The following is a 7,294-nucleotide window of genomic DNA, read 5'->3' as shown; positions in this document are numbered from 1 at the left end:
CTGTTGAAACTGCAGGTTGTTTGCAGCCATCTGTTGCATCATCTCTTGGAATGATGGCTCGCTCCTTTGTGCAGGAGGAGGTGGCTGTTGCCTGAATGGAGGCTGATATTTGCCTGCAGCAGGTTGAAATGAAGATTGTTGACCTTGTTGCTGCTGCCCCCATTTCAGGTTTGAATGATCTCTCCAGCCCGGGTTATATGTCTGGGAATACGGGTTATAATTCTGCTGTTGGTGTGGAGATCTATATTGCTGCTGTTGGTTGGTGTAGATTCCAGAAACATTCGCATCCGTCTCTTGTAGGGCAGGGCATGAATCTGTAGGATGCTCAGTGGAAGTACATATCCCATAGACTCTTGCTAGCTGCTCACTTACTGGATTCACTTGTTGTTGGCCAATTGCCAAATGCCTCACCATGGTGGTCAGCTCATTGATTTTGTTTTCCAGCCTTTGATTTTCCACACCATGAACAGCAGCAGTACCAGCACCAAGTGCTATCTCATTCACTCCCTTAGCGGCTCCTCTGAATCTGAATTGTTGAGTGTTGGCTGCCATGTTTGTAATAAGCTGTCTCGCAGCCTGTGGTGTCTTGTCCATCAATGCTCCTCCACTTGCTGCATCTATCATGCTCCTGTCCATCAAAGTTAGCCCTTCATAAAAATATTGAATTAGTAATTGCTCACTTATCTGATGGTGAGGGCAGGTAGCACACAGCTTGTTGAATCTCTCCCAGTAGTCATACAAGGTCTCTCCATTCAGTTGCCTTATACCACAAATCTCTTTTCTTATTGCAGCGGTTCTGGAGGCAGGGAAGAATTTCTCCAGAAATAACCTCTTCATTTGATTCCATGTGGTGATTGTTGAAGGTAGGAAGTAGAGCCAATCCTTTGCAACACCATCCAGGGAGAAGGGGAACGCCTTCATCTTGACATGGTCTTCAGGAACTCCTTGTGGTCTCATGGTGGAACACACCACATGGAACTCTTTTAAATGCTTGTGAGGATCTTCACCTGCAAGTCCATGAAACTTTGGCAACAAATGGATAAGTCCAGATTTAAGCTCATAAGAGGTTGTTTCATCTTCAGGATATTGGACACACCATGACTGATACACAACATTAGGTGTGGCCAATTCCTTCAATGTTAGCTCAGGATTATCAACCATGTTCTCCCTAACAACAGGAATAACAGTAACAGTTTCAGAATCACCAAGTAAGCTACCACTACCACTACCACTACCACTAACACTGTTTTTGCTAGATCTTATCCTCCGAAGTGTTCTTTCTATTTAAGGGTCAGGTTCATGCAATATAACAGGGTTGGCCCTGGTCATTCAAGGTTAGAACCAACAAGAACAGAAAATACTCAATGAATGCACAAAGTCAGTTTACAAAGCAAGTACCATCAAAATGCAAGATATGAATGAAGGGGGACCATGATAAATCAATTTTTGGTATGGGAAAACACCACAAAAATTTTCAGATTTTTTTTGAATTGAATTGCTATGGGGACTAGAAGCCTAAAGTCAAGAAAAATAGGTCAATAAATACTGAAAAATAAAAAACTTTTAGAAAACAAGCAATTTTTGAAATTATGGGCAGCCTCAACAGGCAGGGTAGGTTGCATTGAATAGGAAATTTTTTTCTACCCCAAATGCATATGCAATAAGCTCAATTCTAAGTTTTCTAGCAAAAGTTATGCCACTTTGAAGTTTCGCAAAAATTTTCTCGGCCACCAAGATGTATCTTTTTTTCTATAAATTATTTTTGCAATCTACCAACTCTAAACACTAATAGACACTAAAAGAAATGTGGACACAAAAATTCAGATCAAAATTCAATCTCTAGCTATTTTTTTTTTGGAATTTTTCAAAATCGGATGAATAGTGCATAAATAGTGTGTGAACAGTACGTGAACAGTGCATGATGAACAGTGAAATCTGATAGCAATTATGCAGCATCTATGTTTTCTATTCCTACTAGTCCTCTGTTTTTCGCATCCAGCCACACACAATTGACCACAATGGCACCAATCACACAACTAAACACTAAAAACACGAATTAAATCTGCAAAACTAAATGTAATAAACAAAAAAAAAAAAAGACAAAAAGAATCCCTACGACGAAAACGAAAACGCCCAAGAAAATGCACACAAAAATGCAAACGCAGAAGAGTGAATCACAAAAACACACAATCACAGAATGATGAAATAAAAACAAAATGACTTATGTCCCCAGCAACGGCGCCATTTTGATAACCACGTCAATGGTATCAAACAAGCTAGATTTTCTCAAAAATTGTGCAATACAAGAAGCAAACCTAGGTCATCTCTCAAGGACATAAAATGCATTTTATTTTTAATTCCATCATGCAATTTCAAATTAGATTGGGGGAGGATTTGTTTTGAATTTAAACGACAAAATAACAAAAACGAAAATTAAGGATTATGAAATTCAACCAATTCAAGATCTCAATCCCTACAATGCAATTCTCGTCGTTCACACAAATATAATCACAACGAATTTCCAATCACACTAATTCAATGCGCATCAACAACCCTAAAATCTAAATCTAGATTATGAATTCCATCAAAACAAGAACCGCAATCGCAAACCCAATGCTTTAATAATATTTAGAACAATTGATTGATTAAATTAGGTGAATCCAATTAATTCAAATCTGAAATTAACCTATTCTTTCTATTTAGGATGCAACGAAAATTCCATATCATGAAAAACATAATTAACCTAATTAGAAAAGAGGAAGGAAAGGAGGAATTCGATAAAACCTATTTTGAAACTCGAATGCAATGTAGTTTTTGAAGTCTTGAACCGGTTGATGAATTAGCCTTGCTTCATAATCATGTTGCTCGACCAATTAGAGAAGGGGATGAAGTTTCCGAAAATAAAAGAGAGGGAGACGAGAGGAATCCTTACGAAAGCTTTTATTTAAAATTCTAAAAATTAAGGCAAAAAAAGAGGGAAGAAGATCCCCACGCGAAATCATAAACCCTATTTAAAGACAAAATAATTGGGCTTAATTAAGGCCCAGCTTCCTAACGAGGTTCCTAAAACCCTAATTAAGTAATGTCAACAATAAAACCAAATTCTGAAAAATTCATTGCAGGACCGCAACATTGTGACGCAGTTTTGGGCCTGAAGATGTTCGAAATGGGCTTTTCTCCCAACAGAGAAGTTGTATATCGCTCTCTTATCTTTCCAGGGACACAAATTTTGTCCCATTCCGAGTAGTGTAGCTCCAGATATGGTCTTTTCAAGAAACTGTGTCAAAACAAGATATTATGGCGGGAATTAAGAAAGATTTAAATTTAAATCCTAAATGACTTACCAACACAAATCTAAACTAACACATCAAAATAATATACTAGAAAGACTCAATTAAATCGAAAACATAGAGAGAAACACCTTGGAAGTGACTGCTAGGACTAATAGGAATAGTTCCCTGTCTCTCTCTCGCCTCCTGGCGCGTTTGGGCCCAAATTCTAATTTGGGTCTCGCCTAGGTCCTCTTTTGCTTAGTCGCTAAGGAAAGCGTGCAAAACTCATCTCGGGCCACTGAAACACCTTGGAAGTGACTGTTAGGACTAATAAGACGAGTTCCCTATCTCTCTCTCGCCTCCTGGTGCCTTTAGGCACAAATTCTAATTTGGGTCTCGCCGGGGTCCTCTTTTGCTTAGTTGCTAAGGAAAGCATGCAAAACTCATCTCAGGCCACTGAAACACCTTGGAAGTGACTGCTAGGACTAATAGGAATAGTTTCCTGTCTCTCTCTCGCCTCCTGGCACCTTTGGGCCCAAATTCTAAATTGGTTCTCGCGTGGGTCCTCTTTTGCTTAGTCGCTAAGGAAAGCGTGCAAAACTCATCTCGGGCCACTGAAACAACTTGGAAGTAACTGCTAGGACTAATAGGAAGAGTTCCGTGTCTCTCTCTCGCCTCTTATCGCCCTTGGGCCCAAACTCCAATTTGGGTCTCGCTTGGGTCCTCTCTTGCTAAGACGCTAAGAAACGCGTGCAAACTCATCTTGGGCCTCTGAAACACCTTGGAAGTGTCTTCTTGGAATAATAGGACGAGTTCCCTGTCTCTTTCTCGCCTACTAGCACCTTTAGGCCCATATTAAAATTTGGGTCTCGCCTGGGTCTTTTTTTGCTTAGTAGCTAAGGAACGCTTGCAAAACACATCTCAGGCCATTGAAACACCTTGGAAGTGACTGCTAGGACTAATACGAAGAGTTCTCTGTCTCACTCTCGTCTCCTGGCGCCTTTGGGCCCAAATTCCAATTTGGGTCTCGCCTGGGTCCTCTCTTGCTAAGACGCTAAGGAACCCGTGCAAACTCATCTTAGGCCTCTGAAACACCTTGGAAGTGACTGCTAGGACTAATAGGAGGAGTTCCCTGTCTCTCTCTCTCCTCCTGGCGCCTTTGTGCACAAATTCTAATTTGGGTTTCGCTTGGGTCCTCTTTTGCTTGGTTGCTAAGGAAAGCATGCAAAACTCATCTCAGGCTACTGAAACACCTTGGAAGTGACTGCTAGGACCAATAGGAACAGTTCCTTGTCTCTCTCTCGCCTCCTGGCGTCTTTGGGCTCAAATTCTAATTTGGGTCTCGCCTGAGTCCTCTTTTGCTTAGTTGCTAAGGAAAGCATGCAAAACTCATCTTAGGCCACTGAAACACCTTGGAAGTGACTGCTAGGACTAATAGGAACAGTTCCCTGTCTCTCTCTCGCCTACTGGCGTCTTTGGGCCCAAATTCTATTTTGGGTCTCACTGGGGTCCTCTTTTGCTTAGTCGCTAAGGAAAGCGTGCAAAACTCATCTCGGGCCACTGAAACACCTTGGAGGTCACTGCTAGGACTAATAGGAAGAGTTCCGTGTCTCTCTCTCGCCTCCTGGCGCCTTTGGGCCCAAACTCCAATTTAGGTCTCGCCTGGGTCCTTTCTTGCTAAAACGCTAAAAAACGTGTTAAAACTCATCTTAGGCCTCTAAAACACCTTGGAAGTGACTTCTAGGACTAATAGGAGGAGTTCCCTGTCTGTCTCTCGCCTACTAGCGCCTTTGGGCCTAAATTACAATTTGGGTCTCGCCTGGGTTCTCTTTTGCTTAGTAGCTAAGGAACGCTTACAAAACTCATCTCGGGCCACTAAAACACCTTGGAAGTGACTGCTAGGACTAATAGGAAGACCTTCCTGTCTCTCTCTCGCCTCCTGCCGCCTTTGGGCCCAAATTCCAATTTGTGTCTCGCCTGGGTCCTCTTTTGCTTAGTCACTAAGGAACGCTTGCAAGACTCATCTCGGGCCACTGAAACACCTTAGAAGTGACTGCTAGGACTAATAGGAGGAGTTCCCTGTTTCTCTCTCGCCTCCTGGGACATTTGGGCCAAAATTCTAATTTGGGTCTCGCCTAGGTCCTCTTTTGCTTAGTCACTAAGGAACGCGTGCAAAACTCATCTCGGGCCACTGAAACACCTTGAAAGTGACTTCTAGGACTAATAGGAAGAGTTTGGTGTCTCTCTCTCGCCTCCTAGCGCCTTTGGGCACAAATTCTAATTTAGGTCTCGTCTGGGTCCTCTTTTGCTTAATTGCTAAGGAAAGAATGCAAAACTCATCTCTGGGCACTGAAACACCTTGAAAGTGACTTCTAGGACTAATAGGAAGAGTTTCGTGTCTCTCTCTCGCCTCCTAGCGCCTTTGGGCACAAATTCTAATTTGGGTCTCGCCTGGGTCCTCTTTTGCTTAGTCGCTAAGGAAAGCGTGCAAAACTCATCTCGGGCCACTGAAACACCTTGGAGGTCACTGCTAGGACTAATAGGAAGAGTTTCGTGTCTCTCTCTCGCCTCCGGGGACCTTTGGTCCAAAATTCCAATTTGGGTCTCGCCTAGGTCCTCTTGTGCTTAGTCACTAAGGAACGCGTGCAAAACTCATCTCGGGCCACTAAAACACCTTGGAAGTGACTGCTAGGACTAATAGGAAGAGTTTCGTGTCTCTCTCTCGCCTCCTGGCGCCTTTGGGCCTAAATTCCAATTTGGGTCTCGCCTGGGTCCCTTTTGCTTAGTCGCTATGGAACGCGTGCAAAACTCATCGCGGGCCACTGAAGCACCTGGGAATTGACTGCTAGGACTAATACTGAGAGTTCTCTGTCTCCCTCTAGCCTCCTGGCTCCTTTGGGCCCAAATGCCAATTTGGGTCTCGCCATGGTCCTCTCTTACGAAGACGCTAAGGAACGTGTGCAAACTCATCTCGAGCCAATGAAACACCTTCGAAGTGAGTGCAAGGACTAATAGGAAGAGCTCCCTGTCTCACTCTCGCGTTCTGGCGCCAGTGGCACCAAATTCCAATTTGGGTCTCGCCTGGGTCCTCTTTTGCTTAATTGCTAAAGAACGCGCGAAAATTCCTCTTGGGCCACTGAAACAGCTTGGAAGTGACTGCTAGGACAAATAGGAAGAGCTACCTGTCTCTGTCTCGCCTCCAGCCGCCTTTGGGCCCAAATTCCAATTTATGTCTCACCTGGGATCTCTTTTGCTTGGTCGCTAAAGAACGCGTGAAAACTCATCTCGGGCGACTGAAACACCTTGGAAGCGACTGCTAGGACAAATTGGAAGAGTTCCCTGTCTCTCTCTCGCCTCCTCTCGCCTTTGCGCCCAAATTCCAATTTGGGTCTCGCCGAGGACCACTTTTGCTTAGTCTCTAAAGAATGCGTGAAAACTCATCTCGGGCCACTGAAACACCTTGAAAGTGGCTGCCAGGACTAATAGGAAGAGCTACCTGTCTCTCTCTCTCCTCCTCTCGCCTTTGGGCCAATATTCCAATTTGGGTCTCGCCTAGGTCCTCTTTTGCTTAGTCGCTAAGGAACACGTGCAAAACTCATCTCAGGCCATTGAAACACCTTGGAAGTGACTGCTAGGACTAATAGGAAGAGCTCCCTGTCTCTCTCTCGCCTCTTGCCGCCTTTGGGCCCAAATTCCAATTTGCGCCTCGCCTGGGGTTCTCTTTTGATTAGTCGCTAAGGAACGCGTGCAAAACTCATCTCGGGCCACTGACACACGTTTGAAGTGACTGCTTGGACTAATAGGAAGAGCTCCCTCTCTCTCTCTCCCCTCCTGGCGCCTTTGGGCCCAAATTCCAATTTGGGTCTCGCCTGGTTCCTCTTTTGTTTAGTCACTAAGAAACGCGTGCAAAACTCTTCTCGGGCCACTAAAACACCTTGGAAGTCACTGTTAGGACTAATAGGAAGAGCTCCCTGTCTCTCTCGCCTCCTGGCACCTTTGGGTACAAATTCAAATTTGGGTCT

Source organism: Abrus precatorius, unplaced genomic scaffold (genome assembly GCF_003935025.1).
Source record: "Abrus precatorius isolate BTA unplaced genomic scaffold, Abrus_2018 Scaffold0, whole genome shotgun sequence".
Lineage (NCBI taxonomy): Eukaryota > Viridiplantae > Streptophyta > Magnoliopsida > Fabales > Fabaceae > Abrus > Abrus precatorius.
Note: the sequence above shows the minus strand (reverse complement) of the source record.